The sequence below is a fragment of the Spodoptera frugiperda genome, chromosome 20, assembly GCF_023101765.2.
Source record: "Spodoptera frugiperda isolate SF20-4 chromosome 20, AGI-APGP_CSIRO_Sfru_2.0, whole genome shotgun sequence".
In the NCBI taxonomy this organism is placed as follows: domain Eukaryota; kingdom Metazoa; phylum Arthropoda; class Insecta; order Lepidoptera; family Noctuidae; genus Spodoptera; species Spodoptera frugiperda.
In genome coordinates this window covers 2,845,339-2,867,397 of record NC_064231.1, presented here as the reverse complement: position 1 = coordinate 2,867,397, position 22,059 = coordinate 2,845,339, and the positions used below count along the sequence as shown (strand labels likewise).

Here is a 22,059-nt window from a genome sequence, read left to right as displayed (position 1 = left end):
AATAAAACAAGCAGAATCCCAAACTAGAAACGGAGTGTTTTTAAATATTCAATCCAGGGAAATTTACGAGTATGTCGTCTGCAAAAGTTGTTAAATAATCTATTTCATCCAATCGACTTTTCCACTGAAATATGCACATGTAGCTATACCAATTTTGGCAAATCGTTTTCCACTCTAGGCTTTTCGCAATAAAGTCGATAATCTGTTGAATATCTTTGCCAGTTTTGGGTAGTTACATGTGCGGTCATCTGTTCCTAGCTATTCAATGTTAGGATTTTGTGTTGAAAGGTACATTTAGAGCTGAGTAAGGGTCGGGGTTAATGACCTAAAATAAACTTTTGTGTTCTGGATTTAGAATACCTACGTTTAGAAAAAAATATCAGTTCTAATAAAGGTTAATAATAGCCTTACCTACCTTATTATAGAGTAATTTTTATTTTATTTTGGTTTCAATGACCGCACCGGGTTGACTAAAATGTCACCTATTGAGGTTATTGAACTCAGAAATAAAACTTTAAGAAGTAGAACAATTACATTTCGAGTGAGTCAATAAGATTGTCTTATAATGCAAATGGTCTTTCCTCAAAGGAGGTTGGGATCGGCACTTAGCCTAAGCCAGACAAAACTATTGTAATAAGTATTTTATAGGTACTAGCTACTAACGCGGTTTCATCCGCTCTTCTCGGCTCCTATTAGTCTTAGCGTGATGTTTAATAGACAAGATTTTTTCAAATTGAACCAGTAGTTCCAGAGATTAACGTGTTCAAATAAACAGACTCTTTAGCTTTATAAATAGCTTTACTCTTTAGCTTTATATAAGTATATTAAACATAGATCTGTGACATGACTATGCTATCTACCTTCTACCTTCGTGTTTAGAAAGTCTCTAAGTGCCAAAAAGGAAATATCATCATCGTATTAGGTATAGCAATCTGTGTTTTCTGAGCTGTGAACCGATACCTTTTTTAATGTGGGAAAATCATCCAGTGTTAGACTTTTACTGACTAAAAATTGCCACGTTCCTACTCTTGTTTTTCGAGCCGGAGTTTCGGTAAGGCAATCCGTAGCTCCGGGTCGGTAAACCGATACCTACTACGTCTATAAGTTAACTTTACCTTAGTATACTTAAACTCTACCTGACTTGGAGAGAAGGATATTAGACCTTCCTGCGATACGTAGTTGGGTAAAAAGGTAAGCCACTACGTTCTGCTCTTAAAACACCTCTCAGAGAGGAAAATCCCAAATGTTTGTGGTTACGGTGCATCATAAAACCTCTTTCAAACCGACGGCACTCAAGGTAAACACTTTTTAGCAGTGGAGTTTTTTCTTTAAATGAACATAAGCTGAAATAAACATTTATGCAACAAATGCTAGTTTTTATACATACTGAGAAAGAATCAAAGTTGTACCTGCTTTTTATTCTTTCAGGAATATACAATATAAAAACCGCAGAGAGTAAAAACTTCTTCTATGTTCAGATTTGTTTTATTACATCGATCTTAAAAACAGTCTAAATTCTCCATTTATATCGTAGTCTGCCTCGTTGGCCGAGTGGTCGTAAGTGCTACTGCTGGGCAAAGGGCTGGGCAAAGGGCTAAAAGGGTTCGGCTGCCGGGTCTGGCAAAGTATTGCTGGGCTATTTTCGGAAAACTCTCAATAGTAGCACGGAGTCTGGAAATGTGCCCCGTATATGGCTATAGGCTCATCCCCTATCATATGGGACTTACAGCATAAATTGTGAAAATTGGGTGTAGGTACATTGTATAGTGCCATAAGGTGCACCTCTGCTTACCACTTCGGCGATAAAAGGTGTGACGATTATATTGTAGTCTCATTGACAGCCATAAACAATTTGAAAAACTTACATCACTGAACACGGAACACAGATCTTCAAAGATTTCTAAACATGACCAAACACTACTTAGATCCACTCTTTTTATTCCACAGACTCACGACACTCTCATCGAATCCAATTTGACCTTTAATCTCGGATTACACGCCCCTATTCCATTGTCGTAAGGTTTAAAATAAATAAGTTTTTTCGATTATCATGATCGCGGAAGCTTGATGCAATTTATGATTTCGGGATTATGTTTCATTTACTTTTTACTGGTTGCAACTTGTTTGAAAGTCTTTTTTTATTCTTTGGGTGGTATAAGTAAATGTATGACGTGACAAGATCTGTACCCTTAGTATGAGTTTGCTTTACGTTTAACGTAATCGACGCGAGAGCGCGTTCGGCACGTTATTGGTTGGTTTATTTAAACCAGCCTTTGATGCTTCATGAATAACACAAAAACTTAAACTGTTAAAATGATTAAAAAATTAATAATTATTGTAGCGTTTTTCGGGAGCGTTCCGTTTTACGAAATCGTACTTATTTTTAAGACAAACTTCTGAATCTATTTTTATTTATTGTAGATACTCAAGATTGTTTACCAATTTTATAGAGAATGCATGATAATTTTAATTAACTAGGATTAATGAACTACCAAGAAACTCATTAAAATCTATCTATTAATATAAAACCTAGAAATCAACTTTTTACTTATGTTTACCTGTATGTATTTACTGAGAATTCAATTAATATTGTAATTCAGAGATTTAAAATACTAAAAAACTGTTTATACCTACTTTATATTATAACAAACAAAAAGTAAACCCGGTACTTCCCTTAAGACCGCAATAAAAAATTGCCTACCATATTTATACCAATCGCTTAAACAAACGACTGAGGAAGGAAAATGCAACACTCACTTAAGTACTTAGGTATCAAAACCACAATTTCAATATTCATGCACAAACCGCAACTTTATATCACTTTATATACAGTAACCTTAGTATGAGTTTGCTTTATGAGATCGAAGCGCTCTGATTGGTTGGTTCTTTCGAGCTGGCCAATCACCGAACGCGCTCGTGTTTCGATCTCCTTAAACACAAGGCAAACTCGTACTAAGGGTACAGCATACTTATTAAATAGCTTGCTTTTACCCTTTAGGATTTCCTTGTGAATAGCCAATGCCGACGTCCTTACTACCTGCTGATTAATGACAGAAATTTAAAATACCTCATTATCTAAGAAAATGTCATGTCATCATGGGTCTTTGATTAAAATCGGCTATTAATTTCAGCTATAAATAGAATGCAAAATTTCAAAAACATTGTGCGAGTAGATTTAATATACCTAAAGAAGTAATACAATGAATAAAAACAATGTTAATTTCTAATTGATAGGTAAACAAAATACATAGAGATTAAAATGGCTATGTTTTTTCCTCGCAATCTTTCCCCTCAAAATGTCAAGGTAGAACTAACCTTTCCTGTAGTCGCTTTCTTTACCTAATTTCGTTATGACGTTAGTCGTTTATAGCCCCTTCGAGGAACGCCAATAGCTTCTCAAGTGTGAGACAGTCATGCTTCGGAACGAATGGGCCGGCTCGACCGGAGTGATACCACGGCCTCACAGAAAACCGATGTGAAACAACGCTTGCGTCGTGTTTCATTTCTTTGAATGAGGTTACCGGAGGCCCAATTCCCAATCCCCGATTCCCCAACAACCCTTAAATTCCTAACTCCCAAAAGACTGGCAACGCATTTGTAACGCTTTTAGTGTTTCAAGTGTCCATGGGCGGCGGCGATTGCTTACCAATACCATCAGGTGATCCGTCTGCTCGTTTGCCGGCTTATTCCATAAAAAAACATTGTTAACACGAATTTCTTTCATTCATATCATTATTATCTAAACATACACAGAGAAAATAGACACTAGACACCTTAACACTGCACCTGATACAGTAATTTTCTAGTTTGTACACTTTATAGCGTCTACATGACTAAAAGTTCACTTATAGCCGCTAAACATTAGAACTTTCGCTTTCCGTAGTTTTCATAAAGTTGCGGTTTTAAAGTAGCCATTTGGTATCGTTAACTGAGCTTTCTATAATAACCACGGTTGTTTTTATAAGAACACACATCTATCACTAGTGTAGGCCACGGAAAAAAGAGCCTGTACTACTCTCAAGAAGTGTCTGAAAGTGATTTTCCACTAGAGATGTGTTGCTATATTACGTTGCTGGGAATGCGTTTGGCTTCCACCAATCACATTTATTGGTACACATAGCTTAGCATTGGCGGAAACAGACTCAGTTAAGCTATTTTCTTTGCATAATGAAAGATGAATGCTATGGATGCATGCTATGTATGCGGTAATTAGGCAAAGATTATCAAACTGGAGAATGCAAAATAATGATTCAGCAGTGGATGATCTTGACTGATCCCGGATTTAAATGATGCTGTAGGTACCTACCTAAGGTAAGAATACCTAACATACCTAAAGAAAATTATTAAATTAAAGTCTTTAATTTTAACATTCAAAAGGCATTTTTAATTTTATTGTCATAAATAAATACCACGTTCAGATCAATGGTTACAAAACACCAAAGAACAAGTACAGGGTGTAAGTAAAACCACCCACGGACAATAACTTCATTATGTAACACTCTCAAGGTGGTATGTTAATCGTCCAGTCAATTTTATTGTTATCAAACTAATTTCATATTCAGTGCAAAATGTATCAGATATATTTCATTGTTCTGTTTGTACAGCGGGTTCTTGAGGTATCTGTGACATGTTTAAAGGGTTAATGAACCCTTTATTTTGTAATACCACATCATAGCTCTTATTATTGAAAGAGTTGGTAGAGGTACCTGTACCATTAAGTCACATATAAGTCTAATGTGGTAGAAAAACTTCATGGATAGATTTTGACTCAACTCCAGACTTTACTTTACATAAATCAATTAAAACCTAATAAAACAACCCCATAATCGGGGACTTCTTGATTAAAAAGGAAACACAGTGATGATGGAAAATATTTTTCATGGATATCATTATTAGTTCTAAGCTTCACAACTACAGATATGGCCCAGAAGGGTTAATGCTTGATCCGGAGCTGCGGACTACCTAGCGGGTTAACCAGGGCTCCAGCTCGAAAAGCAGGGATAACAACTTGGTGGTTTTTAGTCAGTAAGAGTCTGACACTGCCTCTCACCTCAACCCCGACGGGAGAAGTAATTGAATGGTTTTCCCCATTCAAAAAGGGCTTTACAACTAGGTACCCACACAAACAAGGCAATCATAAAATGCATCATATTTCCGCAAACACTAATATTATATACAATATACCTTTATAGTTATTATCTGCCCTTCAATATCCACGATTTAGCATAACCTTACAATGTGGGATGATTACGGAAAAGCCTTGTCGAAATGCTACCAATATAATGATTTACCAGATGACAGATAACTATAATGACTGGGTCACCCATAGACCTCTGTGTTATGTCATTACCCTAGAGTAATGTATATGTGACCTCAATACGGGGTCACAAAATTGGCTCTCTTAATGATACATATTATGATAAGCGTTTAAAATTCCAAAAAATGTTACTAATATTTATAAATGCGAATGTTTGTAAGTGTGTTTGTTACTCAATCACGTCAGATCGGCTGAAGGGATCGGGATAAAATTTGGAACAGGAGTAGATTATGAGTATTTAAACTGACATGGTCACTAACACTATAATTAGAACTTATGACGGGATATTTACCATGTTTATTGAATTTTGTGAGTTTCACACTCACAAAATTCACAAAATTCAATAAAATTCAATAAACTCACAAAATTCAATAAACATGGTAAATATCCCGTCATAAGTTCTAATTATAGGAGTAGATTATGGTCTGGAATCACACGTAGGACACTTTTCTGTTTAAATTTCTATGACTATTTACAAGTTCTAAAATAAGCCTTCTTTTTACACCGTCTTCTGCGATAGTTCCATCTATTTTATACGTAACTAAACTTCATGATACTAACACAATTTGGTCTATACCGAAACCTTATTAGTTGACCGTATTTTGACCGACCTAAAAACGACACCAAAGCCCCGAAGAAGTTTTTCTTAAGACGAACAAGTGAAGCAGTATAAATAAAGCATATAAAATTAAGCAACTGCGTGCCTTATGAATATTTCTTCACAAAAACTGGATCTAACTGGTATTGAGTTACCGATATTATGAAATCCGATATTAAAAGACCACTAACTAATCGTCGCCAGCCAGATAAACCACCAGCATCCGTAGTTTATTAATTATTATTCATTATAAATTATATTATGCCACCTAAATTTAAATCTGTATGCCTGTTACGTTTTATCAACCAAAACTGTGAACAGAATTTAATAAAATCTTTCAGAAATGTGTTATAGATTTTGAAATCAAGGTTCAATGATAAGAATCTTATTTATTACACAGAGAAATAACCTAAGACTCTTTTTATAGATCCATAATGATCACATGAGATGATAATTCACTAGAGACAAGCAACAAAGTACCTAATTAGTATAAAAAATAATCACACACCCACACACACACATGTTGACGACATACGAAAATTTGAAACACGTGCTAGAAAAGTAATAACACCACAGATGGGATCTTAATGTGTTTTGATTAAGTTTTTTTACGTTTTTTTTTTCTAGTTGCGCCTAAAGCTGATGTCAGTTATAAGGCCGTTACCATCTTGTCATTGGTAATTTCATGATAGAATTGATAGAGGAACTAGTACTATAAAGTATGTATAACTTTAACTTTGAACTAAGTATAATGTGCAAGTTATAGGTACTTAACATCTTAACTAAAAAATCACGGTTTACTCACGTACATTAATAGAGAAAAGCTCTACTAGTTTCAAGTCACAGAGGGACTCTTCATCAAGTGCAGGGTGCGCAGACGCGGTGACGTCGCTGTAACTAATAATTGTTTTTGGAATCAAAATTAGTTACTAAGGAATAGTTTAAGTATCCATTAAATGTCTCTGATTTTGGAATAAAGACACTCATTGACGAACTAAGATTTGAACTAAACATAAGAGCACCTTATACACACACAAGAACAAGACCAATTAAGTATTGTTATAAACAAAAGTTCATAATATTGACAAAATTCAACAAATGGAAACGTTTTAGAGGATATTTATAGACCTAAATCTGGTATAGCTAGATTCGTCGGATCATGACCTTATAACAACCGGTTCGGGCAACAACACTACACTATGAATAATATTAATATGTATAGGTACCACGAATCCTATAACTACTGATACCTAAAGATCTACTTTTCTTAGTCACAAGTTCAGATCTGCAAGTTCGTGTTTAATATTGGGATAAAGCTTATAAATACCTACTGTTAATCATTATGTAGATTTTACATTAAATTATATAATTTAGTATTTCGTTCAGTAGTTTTTTCAAAAGTTCATTACGAACATTAAATGGTTTCGCAGCATCAACATTACAATTATGGGTAATTTCTTAATTAATATAGGTACACTAATCCACCATTTTACCTAACTATTGATCCTAGGTCTCAGATAAAGGTAGCTATTCAACAATGAGAAATAAATCCAACGATCCATAAAATTAAAACAATAAATCTTCTCGTTTATTATCTCAAAACAACATATAAAATATTATATCAATAATAAAAGTTTCCATAAACAAAAACAAACAGATCCGTGAAAAAGTTGCACAATTAAATTATGGAATGGCTCAATACGTTACGATGCAAAAATTTTATCTGCCATTACTTAAAACGATAAATAAATATATTATATCGAGACTTTTTACACCAGCTCGTAAAGTATCGACCTCAAAAAGCGTACAGAATACCGTATAAAACAATAATACGTCTTTTATTTCATGATCGGGTAAAGAGTTTCACTTTTAGTTGGCCATATATAATTTTTATTAATACCATGGTTCATATATGAGGTTCATATAGGAGTATATTCTTACTCCCTTTTTAATCAAGGGGAGAAATTATACAATGACTTATCCCGCCTTGGGTGAGGGAGAAAGAGTGTCAGACTCTTACTGACTAAAAACCACCCCGTTGCTTCTCCTGCTTTTCGAGCCGAAGCCCCGGTAAACCCGCTAGGTAGTCCGCAGCTATATTTTTACTCTAGATAGAGTTTCTATTCGATAGAAATACATAAGCATGATATTTAAAAAATTAGGCATATACTACATACGTTTCTACAACGCTGCCTGATTGATCATCAACAGTTGTTAAACAAACATGCCATTCCAAAATCATAATACTCAATGATCTAATTGAATTCTAAACAAAAACAACTAAATAATTAGCTTCCTTACCTTGTCCAATACAATAAACATTATTTCAATACAAACCTGTTGATAACATGATCATATTTGTGTTATAACCGAATTAAGTTTAACATTTTACTACGTAATGCAACGCCATTTTAATATGCTGTGTATGTTATGTTATGTCATAGTTCCTGACTTCCTTTGCGAAATGACTAACGTGGATATGCCAATGTCGATGACATTTAGTTTCTTTTGTCGGTAGTAAATATTTTTCAATAGTTATATTAAGGATTAACTGGTAATATGGACGAAAGTAATTATTAATTTGAAATCGAATAGTTAAATGATGTAATACGATATGTTTACCTATCTGTATCCCATTCGCCATGTACTAAATTCGTTCCGATATCTAGTCTTCATAAGCACTAATGAAAATGTAGACTATATTGAACTTACATGAACTCTTGTTAATGATCGTCATTAAAAACTCGATATAAAAACTTAGATATATCTCCGTATATACTAAATCTATGCTATGTTTTGACTTTCGTATAAAAAGTCACGCACAAAGTGATTTAAGAAACTGGTTTTCCAAGCTAATTCAGGTTTTATTGTCGATTTAGCATTTGCAAACTTTATACTAGCCATTATTAATTGATCTGGTACGAAATGTTGAGTTTTATTGATACATGCGCGTGTTCTTCATATAAGACTATCTGAGTATTATGGTGTCATGTTCCAATCCAAATATGTATCCTTAATGATGTATAAATATCAATTTTTAAGATAAACTGAACACATTACTTATTTATTTTATATTTGTTATTCATTGGTGACATTCATTGTATTTACTTTTTAATGTGGGATCTATTTTAAACATATAGGTAGGTGACATTTTACAAGTGTGGGAGTACTTATCATAAGAAAAAAAAAACATCAAAAATTAAGTAGATATTACACTTTTTTTTCTTCAATCACTTATTCCCCTTTTTTAAGGAGGGAAAATCATCCAATGGTGCCGCCTTGGGTGAAGCGAGAGGGAGTGTCAGACACTTACGGCCTAAAAACCACCCCGTTCCTTCTACTGCTTTGAGCTGGAGCCCCGGTAACCTTTTACGTTGTCTGCAACAATTATTCTCTTGGCTCCGTGTTCAAAAGTAAAGTGTTAGCTGGCCACTGGTCAATTGGTCAAGTACGGTGAGATGAGTTAGCATTGACCAAGGGTCGTAATTGTGGACATTCACCTTGCTTCCACCAATCCGAAGGTTAGCCAACTTAGCGCCACACAATGACGTGAATTATCTCTCTTATACACGTTTTACTCGTTACAAAATAAGGATTCGGCCTTGTTTTACAATTTAAGGTTTTGTTATGAATGTAATTACGCCATATTGACCAATTATAAAATGATTTTGGTTTATCGGTTTGTAAGTATCTGAATGTTTTATTTGTGGTTTTTTGTACTACTAATATTTGTACTCTGCAATGAGTTATAAATCGAAGAGATTACGTAGTACGCATACAGATACACATATACATACATACATCCTTGGAAAACAATTACGAAAGTAATTAAAAATCTAAGTAACAAATTGTCATATTATGAAATTATCTGTCGGGTCCAAACATGACACGTGCGCAAAATTACCTTAATTGAACTTTTAATGTGCCCATACAAACGTGATATATATGCATAATTATCACTATTATATAGAAACCACTTAGCAAAGTCTGCAAACTGATATTAAACTCGATAATTTGACAAAAAGGTTATAAAATGACCTTTCTACGATTTATGAGCCATTTAAGTTCCTACAGTCAGATCTATATTATGATTACGTCAAGCAAACTAATCTGTTCTATATTCAAAATCGTTCGCCATATTGTTTCGTGTCTATGTCTGTTTTTTTTTTTTAATAACACTTGACTCTGTCTACGTTTGTAGAGGCTAGTTTTATAAAATAAATCCGAGGTTGTCTTCTTAAACCCACGCATTAGTTATACTTTATATTGTTTATTTAAATTGTAGGCCTGATTATATGTGACACGTCGCGTTTTGCTCGCACTTCGAAGTGTTATCCGACCACCTCAGATGGGGCCCAGCAGGGCTGATGCCGAACCAGAGCTGCGGACAGCGGGTTACCGGGGCTCCGGCTCGAAAAGCAGGAATAGGAACGGGGTGGTTTTTAGTCAGTAAGAGTCTGACACTCCCTCTCGCCTCGCCCAAGACGAGAGACGTCATTGGATGATTTTCCCATCTCAAAAAAGGTCTTATTATATACTTTTATTTAGGTACAATGCTTATTTTTAAAATACATTAGGTATTTTCCCACTATATAAATACGTACCAAAAAGTCCTTTACTGTTTGGGTTTTATCTTTCCTTATTTAACTTCGGAGAAATGTCTTACTTAAACAAGCTTTGGGATTAACTTAAAACAACTTGGAAACTTTGTAAGTTATCCTACCAAGCTAAATATTTAGGATTACTCGTTAAAACGAGTTTCATACTTTCCTTGTAACTGCCTTATTTTCTACTGTTGATCTTGCAATGTAATGTGAAAACAAAATAAAATAAATAAACACTGTCCTGTTTACCTAATTGAAAACAACGTTTGTATTTGACAAGAATCTACGAATTTAGAAATATCTCACGAAATACAATCACAAACTGACTATTGAATTGGATCAAAACAAAAAATCGCACGAAGAAATCATACTTTTACTCCTTTTATAAGTTTACTATAACATAAACAATATCAGATTTGTAATCTTTACGAGGACAGCTGTTGGACAGGTCTGAGACCATAGACTACGAGTGGAAAGGCGCCATGACGCTTTTCTGACATAATACGGCCTTCAACCAAGAGCCCAGTAGACTATACAAACCAGTTTATCATGGTCCCACTTTTTTATGATTTTGCCATACATTTAACGGTCAGCTTACACTGGTTATGTGTAGTTTGATATGTACCCGTACATACTTTAGCCTCAACTAAACGCTTCAATCAAGTTCGAACAAAAAGGGGAAGTTTCAAGTGCAGTTTGCGAACTTTGTATTTGAATTTCATTGATGTTCAAGTTTAGATTAGTTTCTGCCTTGCGGTTTTACCCGGGTATTTTGTCGTAGTTTGATGGTAGATAGCCGCTATTAGCAAGTCAATTTGAGACGTAATTTGACCAAAGTTAAGATGAAATTTTCTCTTGTTGGACGGAGAAGTTAAATATAAAGACTTACTGCCACACTCAGAGTCATTTAATGATTGCTTAAACTATTCCTTAGTAACGATTTTGTATCGAAAACTATTGCTAAGGACTGGGTTAAGTAATCATTAAATGACTCTGAGTGCGGCAGTTAAATATTAAGGATAAGTAATATTTTTAAAGAGACATAAAGTATCTACTCTAGATAAATCTCTTTCAAAACAACGTGTCTCTTTTAATACTTACAAAAGCCACAAATTGATTCACTTTAATCATCTTTGATACTGTTATTGAAGTTTTAAACTCGTTTAACATGTGTTTGTCTAATTACTTACTGATAGACGTTTTGTATACCGTACGAAATGCGAAGGGAACGCGAAGTGATAATGGGCAATAAAGGACGGGCGTAGAGTGCGTTCAATTAACGTTATTTTTTTAACACGATGTTGCAATGAGCGGGAAATTTGAAAATAGAATGCCCTTGGCTTGAATCGCAGACAATAATAATAATCTTCTTCTAATATTAAATGGCATTTTCATGGCTTCTGTTTTTCATTAGATGTCCATTAAATTAACTTCTTCAAACATTTTTGTATTTTTTCTATACGCTATACTCGCACGGTTTCAACCTTTCTGTTCGGCTTCTATTGACCGTAGGTTTATGGCCAAAAACCTTCCTCAATAAAGCTATCCAACATAAAACTAATTATTCAATTTGAACCAGTAAGTTTCGAAGATTAGCTAGCGTTTACATACATTTTGGTAATTCATTTTTATTTATACAGATAAAATCTTGTCTTAAAGAGATTATTTTGATACTTTATGTGGAGTTAGGTGCTATTTATAGCACATCAATGGCCTAAGACATCTTATTCTTATACCTATTGTCTGACATCCGGGTTTTTTAAATATCTATTCCGTCTGGGCATTACCCTCTTATGACAATCGAGTTAGGATTAGTCATTTACCTACTTTCTGATTATTTGGCCATCGTACTAAATTTGTACTTACAATAAATTACTAGGACTGTGATTGGTTAGGACACCTTTAGTCTTGTAAAAACCGGCCAAGTGCGAGTCGGACTCGCCCATGAAGGGTTCCGTAACAGCAAGTAGATGACATAATATAAAAGTTATAAAATAACTTGGTTTTACATAGAATTTGTATGAACGACAAAGTTTATATTTGCGGTTTTTGAAAATGTTTTATTTCTTAAAAACTAATAATGATATCTGGTTCAAACCAATTTTCGTTGTTAGTTTCTATTGAAATCTACAGCATATATTTTTTTAGTTTTCTCACTCTCTTATTTTAAAAGTTAGAGCGGGGGGTTTCACTATTTTTTCCACTTTGGAAGCGTCTAACTTTCAAACGATTGATTTTAACGAAAAATGGTTTTAGGAACCTCAATGTATTTTTTAATGACCTATACATAGACACCCATCACGGATATGTTAGCTGAAAAAAATTTTTTTAATCAGTTCCACGTATGGAGTTTTAATTTTTATTCAAAAATCGAATAGCGGTTACCGAAATACATCAAACATCAACCTACAAAGTTTCAAGTATGTAGTCCCAACAGTTTCGGAAATAAATGGCTGTGACATACGGACGGACGGACGGACGGACGGACGAACAGACAGACATGACGAATCTATAAGGGTTCCGTTTTTTGCCATTTGGCTACGGAACCCTAAAATAAACAAAAAAATCCCAAACAAAAATACTTTTTTATGGAATAGGAGGCAAACGAGCAGACGGGTCACATGATGGTAAGCGATCAGCGCCGACCATGGACACCCGCAACACCAGAGGAGTCACAGGTGCGTTGCTGGCCTTGCCATATTACTTCGGTCTATCTAGATATAGCTAATACTCCTAGACAAAAGAACTCAGTAATAGATACCTAGTATCAATTTCCAATAAACTCAATACGTTACTACCTATATTTTTGCCTGTTTATTTTGTGTATTGTCTAGTATTGTTTTCACGTTACGTTGCAATTACGTTACAATATTACAACGTAATACAATACCTGTTTAATATTAGCTTACGTAATTGTTTTGTTATAATAACGGATGTAAAAACAATAACATTTATATATTACTTATTTCGCAATTTCGATCGGACACGTGTGAACTTTTACAATTAGGTAAATACATAACATTTAGGTAATGTAGGAACCTTCTTTTTGTTTACCGATAGTCACGGATCACCTATGGGTAATACTTAATAAAAAAAATGGCAACAGGCTCACCCCTATTACACAAATGGTGAAAAGTGGCTGTATATTGTAAAGCGGCATTACGTGCCGTAATGTACACCTCTGCCTAACCCCTTTTTTAAGGGGAAAATCATCCAATGACTTCTCCCGCCTTGGGTGAGGCGAAGGGGAGTGTCAGACTCTTACTGACTAAAAACCACCCCGTTCCTACTCCTATTCTTTGAGCCGGAGCCCCGGTGAACCCGCGAGGACCTCTGACTACCCCTTCGGGGATAAAAAGCATGACGTTGCATTATATAAAATTTATTTTATTATATAAAAAAATGAACGTGTGCAATAAACATACTTAAGAACCTAGTAATAAGTACTATTTTAATACTCTATAACATAAAAAAACATATACTTACAATAATTACCATTCTGAACAGAATACTTGTAACATATTTATAAGCATTGACATTAACAATATGATGGCATGATACAATAATGGCGTCAGACTACCATAGACAAGTACTTAATACGCGTATCGACGCACATTTATTAACAATTTGTACTTAGGTACTTACTGGCTTAATCGATTATATTTATAAAGGTGTTCCTTATTATTAAATAGCTGCCGTAAGCTAAATAGTAAATCCGCTAAATAGTAGGAATCGAGAGGATAAAAAGTATCCTATGTGTTATTTCAGATCATAATTTATCCCTGTTCCAAATTTCATTCCGATCCCATCAGCCATTTTGACGTGATAGAGTAACAAACATACACACAAACACACAAACTCACAAACATTCGCATTTATTTGACTATGATTTCTAATTCAGTCAGAAACTAGATAGTAAGTCAAGACAAGTCTTTAATTTCAAATCATATGAAAACTTATCAATTAGGTCCAAAGTGGTAATGACGAAAATCTGTTACAATTTTTTAAAACATTATTATAGATAGATATAGATGGCATTATTTACCTAACAATGTCAAAGTTTTACGCTAACCCAAGTTGTTGGTCATTGACTACCCTGACTATTGAACCTAAGTATTAGTCTAGGTTCAATAACCAAAGCCTAAAGGACACCCGTTTATTCACTGGGCAGTACCTGAGGCCACCAACCCAACATACCATTTTTGGGTGGGTGACTTTACTTTACCAGCGCCAACAAAAACGCTTGGTCTACAAACATCAGTCCCTTATAATTAATTTGTCAGTCACGTATACAAGACACGTGCTTCGCTTAATTGATTATCGTGTATTATATTTATTGATGAAGCCATAAATCTTTCGTTTTTATCATCGGTCATTCTTTATAGTCATTCGTTATTGTTATTCTGTTGAGATCAGCGTTATCTATATTTAGCACTTACTTACATATATTTCTTTTGGTTTGCTATCAAAAAAACTAATTAATCTAATCACACTACATAATATAATATTTAAATTGTTATAGTTTGTTTGTTTGGATGTTTGTCCATCAGACACAATTAAAATTGGTTTACAGACAGGGTATGAACTGACTTGGGTGATAAGATACCTTATATCTCATACGAACGCCGGCGAAGTCGCTAACTGAAGCCAATATAGAATAAGTTAATGCATATGCTTTGATGGTTTATACAAAGGCATTATTAGGTTTATAGGCGTTTATATTCGTCATAATAGGTTTAAAAAACCTTCTAAAGATTATCCAGTAATTTGAAAATATTGAATTAAAATCAAGACAATAGAAAATGAACTATATACCCATTGAATTACAGTTTAATTTAATTCCTCTTATCAAAAGTTCCAGTTAATGAACCGCAAGTTCCTTTACTTAATAAGTCAACCAATGAACAATGCGATGTTCATTGTACTTAGTCATAGACTGTGGCAGAATTAATCTCATACGATTTAGATTAGAAACGGTTGAACATGAAATATGTTCATTATGTGAAATTAATTATACGTTACCTATTCGTACCTATTTCAGTGATATAGTCCTTGGTTTTTCCAAACACGGGACAAAAAGTCCAGTTCTTAAGCATGTGAAGTGCTTTGCCCTTGTGGCTGCATAAGCAATAGCGTTTGTCAAATTAAGGGTCGGTTCATATGAACATGCGTCGCGTATTATCCATCGCGCAGTCGGGTAAAAGCAGTTGACCGTTCACACTCAACCGATGATACGTCAGTACGACCGATGATATGCTCGACGTATTTTACGTCAAATATGAACCGACCCTAAGGTTTATAAAAACAAGGAATGACTGACAAGATTCGTTTATCATCTTACAACTATGAATAGATTGATCATTGCAAAATCAACAACCATTTTTAGTTCAACAAACCATTTTTAATTTAAATTTGCACTTCATCCAAGCAGGTTTTATTCCAATAAAAACTGCAAGGTACAGACTAAAAAAAGGTCATTAATATTGATTACAGCTTTTTAAATTTCGAACGTGGTTTGAAATCATTGAGCGTGTTGGTTTATCACGATCGGTTAGCTTCGCTTCCGTGCTGTTGCAAAATTTTGTTTCATCTGTTCAAATTGGAAATAATCGTTCAATACATTTATTCTGCCTTGTTAATTTTACAGTCTCCACAAACTGGTAAAAAGTTTAGGTTTAAATCAATTTTTGTTCCCTTTTCAATACCAAAATCTATCGTTTTTTGAGTGTAGTGCGATTTAATTAAATTTATGCCTGTTACACTGATTCATATTTACATTCAATTGTAAAAGTACTGTATAGGTACCGTACCTAACTTAGTTAAGAAGAAACTTAAGTTACTAATGGTGCAAATAAACTGTTTTTCTTTCTATATTTCTAATGTAGGATGTAACTTAAGATGATTAGAAATGTATCAAGCGTATGTACCTACATACTTTAAGTGTTATACGCAAGTTCTTGTCAGATTATCGCTTTTTCTATATCTAGGAATATTTAAGAGGATTTATACTTTCCCTTGAACGCGTGTGGGTAAGATGTTAATGATAAAATATGGATCCTCTTCTCTTTATTACGATTAGGTACTACTTAAGTTGACAGAGGACAAAAAGGTTACTTGATCAGCTATTATGGGAACAATATTAAATTTTATCTGTTCAATAAATGGTTTGTTAGCTTTATCGTTGAAACTGCTTCATAGATTTTGATATTTACCGCTGTACTCAGTGTCATTTAATGGTTACTTAACACTGGTTTTGGATACAAAATCGTTACTAAGGAATATTTAATATTTTATATGTCTCTAAGTGCGGCTGTTAGCTTATTAAATGGAATCAAATATTTCGATCACCTTCAATCTCAATAGAGATTCATGGCCATTTATTTTGGCTGAGAGTGAAGCTAAACCAAAAGTTTAAGTGAATAACATAGACAAGTACAAACCATGACGGGTTATTTACTAACCACAAGCTGGTAACTCTAACCGCCATATTACACAATATAAATGACATTTAATGATAAACGCAAAAATGTGAACATTAGGGAGGTTACTAAGTTGGTTTTGACTGCCAAAAAAAACAGTTGAAGGCAAATCCTCTGCTAGTGCTGGTCACTTTTGCTCCCCTATGGCGTTTAATGTGTTAAAAGGGAAATAGGACAACTTTTCTTTTAGTCATATTCATATGATTGTCTTATCAAATTGAGAAAAATAATTTAAGAAATAGTATCTGATACCCACCTAGTAGGAAGAAGAAGCACACCGCACTGTTCTCTGCTATTCGTATTGAACCATGGACCTGGAACAAACAAGAAATGAATTAAAACTTTTGCCAAAAAAATTGCAAATATAATTATACAATCTTTGCGATGTGAAAATAATTTTTCCTTTTTATTAATTAGGTAATAAACAGTTCTATAAATTGTAAAAAGGCAAAAGATGTAATAAACCATAGCCACGCATTATTTTATACCGAACTAGCTAACCCGGAAACTTCATACCGTCTCAAACATATTTTCTCACCTTTTAAACCTTCCCTGGGTTTCCACAAATAATTCAAGACCAAAATTTGACAAATCGGTCCAGTCGTTTTCGAGTTTTCGCGGGACTAACGAACAGCAAATGATTTTTATATAGAATGAAATATGAAATATGAAATATACAATGTGTTATTAACAATCAATCAGAATAAAACTAAGCAAAGAACATAATATTGACCACAACGAAGTCTACTTTATTTTTCAATAACAGTAAGAAATATAAAGGAAATCTATTCTCATTCATTACTGACACAATTTTTTAATTGTCAACAATATACTTGGTATAATAGCTGTAAAAAGGTTAACCAGTGTTATAAGAAAACGGTTAGATCATTGCATGAATCACTTTTATATATTTACTTAATGTCGTTCAAGTAACACTACACACATAACAAAGTATGTACTTACAAATAAGTAAGTATGTAAGTATTTCATAAATCACATGCTTACATACTAGGAAAACATTTTTATTAAGTATGGACTTTAAAAGGGAATATGCCTTTAAGTTTGTTTCGGCATTTCTTCTCAGAGTAGTCCGATAGGAAATACCGGACTCGTCTAGATGTCTTTTTTAAAAAAGTCTCTTTTTTCTGTATTTAAAAAAGGCCTGTCCAGAATAAACTAAAATAGTAATTCCTTCCACCTATTTATCTATTCTTCCACCTTAGTTAACTGTTACAACAAGCCAACCCTTTTTGAAACGTCAATGCTCCCATTTCCCACTGTTACTAATGTTCAATAATTCCCAATTAGTATTAAAACTGAATTCTTTCTGTTCAACCAATCACAAAACTACTGATATTTTTGAACCATATGTTCTAGTTCCAAAGAAATTGTCAGGAACTACTTTCTTGTAAATGACTTGCAATAACAACTGACTAGACGGATAGACGATATCATTTCTCTCACGTTGGTTCTATGTAATTTCTCTTTGACCTGCGCGTACGCATGATTTGTAGACAGAAAAAATATAGATGCTTTATTGCCTGAAATGAATTGCTTGTTTTGTAACTTAGGCTAGAACTATAGAGCTTGATTACGATTGATTCGATCGATTAAAAAAAACTGAGATCATGTGATTGAATTAAAATGGAAAAAGACGTTGCAAAACAAATTATTATTACTTGACTAGGTATGACGGTATTAATATATTTTTAGAAATAAATGATTACTACAATTAGTATTATGACGCTAGGAAATCTAAAACCTATTCAAAAAAGAATAAAACAAACAAATGAAAAACAGTTATTTAAAACTCAAAACAAAACAAAAAGCTTCGGTTTTGCCGATGTTATAACGTCATTATAATGTCACAACATTATTAAACTTTGACATAATAAAACTTGTGACGTATTTCTTTTAGCAACGTGACCAATTTCGTATAAAAACACTTTTTTATTATTTGCATTTATAAGTACCTATCTACATACTTTTCGTGACCAACAAAATCTGAGGACATAGTAAGATTTTATTTTTACGTCATTGCGATCGAAAGGTCTAATGATAATGACGTTTAGCCCTTTGATTGGTTGAATAATTTGAACAAGCCAATCAGAGCGTCGAACGTCACAAACTTGTCGATCAGGTTAACGTAAAACAAACTGACAAAAGGCACTGTTAAAATTTTAGGCGTAATTTCTCAACCGGAGCGGTGAAAGGCGGCAAGGCCATGAACACAATAGACTGAATTATAGCCGATACAAATAAGTACGCTGTACAGACAGACAGACCGGAAAGGGGCTTCCATTCATATAAACGAATACTTTGTTCTCCGCACTTCGAATAGAAATTCAAGCTAATCTAGATTTCGGTTACGTTTCTTGGTTTATTCAATTTGTTACCTCTTTAGCACTAATGGGGATCTGATGTCTTGGTTTTATTATCAGAGATATTGTAAAAAACATTTTCTAAAAAGAGTAACGATTGAGTTTCTTGCTCGTTCTTCTCCATTCGAAGCTACACTTTGGAGCGCCTAGCTTCACTGACAGACAGACTGACGGACAATTCAATTTGACGTTTCAAAAGTGCCTTATTTAGGATTAATTGAAATAAATGCTTTGACTTTGACTTTATGTTTTCCTAAAGAGATGACAGTTTTAAGAAATTATATAGGATGCACTCTGCACTATACCAACTAACTTTTACAAATAAACTACAGAACAATAACCTAATTGATTTTTAGTTTAAAGTCTATGCCGTTTCCATCAATCCTCTCTACCCATTACCAGAAAAATCATTCATATATTACGAAAGAAAAGCCTGATTAAATGGCAATGTAAAATATAAAATGAGTGATCGTGTACAAATAATCTTAAACTTCAAGGTCCAGTAAATAATTGCTAATGCACTGAGATGATTTCAGTTTCCTAGATCATTTCAGAAGAATTATTACTAAAGATGCAGACGAAAACAATTATTTCGTAGATGTTATTGAAAATATTGATAAAGCTCCATTAGTCTGTAATTATAGTTAAGCATCACCTATTGCAATCCTGTTCCTGGAAATGTTAATGTTAAAATGTTTCTTTGGCCGCCTACAATATTTGATTCCTTATTGCTGACAAATAGTCTACTATGATTGCATTTCCTAGTCCGCAGAAACTCAAGCGTTACTTTAACGTTAAAACTAAAATAAAACCAAAAACTGACTGGCTCGTTGGTCGAGTGGTCGCATGTGCGACTGCCAAACAAGGGGTTTCGGGTTGGATTTCCGGATCGGGCAAAGTATTACTGAGTTTTTTTGGTTTTTCCGAAAATTTCTCAGAGTCTGGAATTGTGCCCAGTACTTATATGGCAATAGGCTCATTCCCTATTACATGGGAATTATAACACATATGGTAAAAATTGGGTGTACATTGTATAGCGGCATGCCGTAATGTGATGTGCACCCCTGCCTACCCCTGCGAGGAGAAAAAGCGTGACGTTGCAATACCAAAAACGTAAAGCATAATGTTGCACGCCCGCTCTAAAATAAAACATGGCCGCGTTTGCTTGAAATTATAATACGAGTAGTTAAGCACAGAAATAATGACTCCATACCATCTTGAGAGACCAGGCCTTGACCGGCAGACTGCGGTTACAAGACTCGTGCAATGGCAGACGCTAGACGTCTAAACTTTGGCAAAAAAAAAAACAAAAAATTAACAGTTTAGACCACTAATGAAACTGTTTGTAACTAATTAAATAGTCGGAACTAATTGACAGCTTTCAATCGTACAGATGGATTAATTATTTATTTCGAAATACGGTGACACAGCACCTTATTTTTGATAACGGGGGGAAACCATCACGTCGCCTTGCTTTCTGGAGATAAAAAACTAGTGCGTGATTTATACCTCACTAAAACCACCTCAGTAGCCACTCTCAGCACCTGTAAGGGGCACCGGGACCTCTAATAGATTAACATAGTATCTAACAGTGCAAAATATGTGATTTTGTCTGAGTTTAGGAGTAGATTCCGCCTACCCTTCGGGGATAAAAAGGCGTGACGTGTATAGGAGTAGACTCGATCCATGAAATTAGACAAAAGACCTCTATTGCAAACTTTTCACAAATCATTCTAGGAATAACAACATACACACAACTTCAATAGTTTGACCAACAAGACAGCTTACTCATTGTTATTAAAAAATAAAACCTATAAAGTTAAATTGAAACCCAAGCTCTTCCTCTTCCGTATTACTATTATGATTTATCTCGTGTGCAAATCAGGTTTCGAAACACTGGGTCGGAACGAGACATCGTTATAATGCATGCTATAATGCATCGTCGTATTGCATGCCGTTTTTAACTGGCAAAAAACCTCAAATTATTTGTAATGACTCGTACATCTTATAGAGCTATGTCTATAATATAGACAGACATTTCTAATCTACTTACCTTAAAGTCAAGAATGATGAATTTAGTACGACCCGATGTCATGATTATTTATGCAGGGTCTTGTATACGAAACGCTCCCTAACGAGGCAAATAGGTAATGGTAAAAAGCGTGTATTATTAAAAAAAAGGAATCTATGTATATTTTACGCTGTAATCAACTGATTAAGGTGATGTTACATTTATAAATAACACGAAAACAAAAACGATTAAAAATAAAAACAAAAAAATTGCCTTTTTCGTGAACGTTCCGTATAAACTCGCTATATTTTGTAATGAAATCCACGATTTTTATACAGTTTTAATACTTTAGTTGTAGTACACAATGTCGAATTAAAAAACTTCACATCGTTACCTGATTGACGAAAAATAATGGACAATATCATTTATACGTAACTTAATGAATAAAAGACCCGTTAAATATGTTTATTGGACATTTAAATTGTTCCGCACAGCTGTTCGACATCGATTTTGTATCGTTTTTTTATGTTTTTGTTATTAAGTTTGACCCCTATTTCTCCTTCATCGATACGGGTGATGTTGGTGTATACTGATGTGTTTTTTATCCTTTAAATGCATTACCAGGAAACCATATATTTGTAACATTTAGCTGAATCATTTTCATTTTGA

The 22,059-nt window shown here is 34.0% G+C and overlaps 1 protein-coding gene across 1 annotated transcript in view; it reads right to left on the bottom strand.

Moving 5' to 3' along the window:
• LOC118282054 (uncharacterized) overlaps positions 1-22,059 on the bottom strand; it is a 68,941-nt gene that overhangs the window by 28,347 nt on the left and 18,535 nt on the right. Inside the window, exon 2 of the mRNA XM_035602948.2 lies at positions 17,255-17,312. The gene's annotated coding sequence lies outside the window, so the exon portion shown is untranslated. The remainder of the gene's footprint in view (positions 1-17,254; positions 17,313-22,059) is intronic.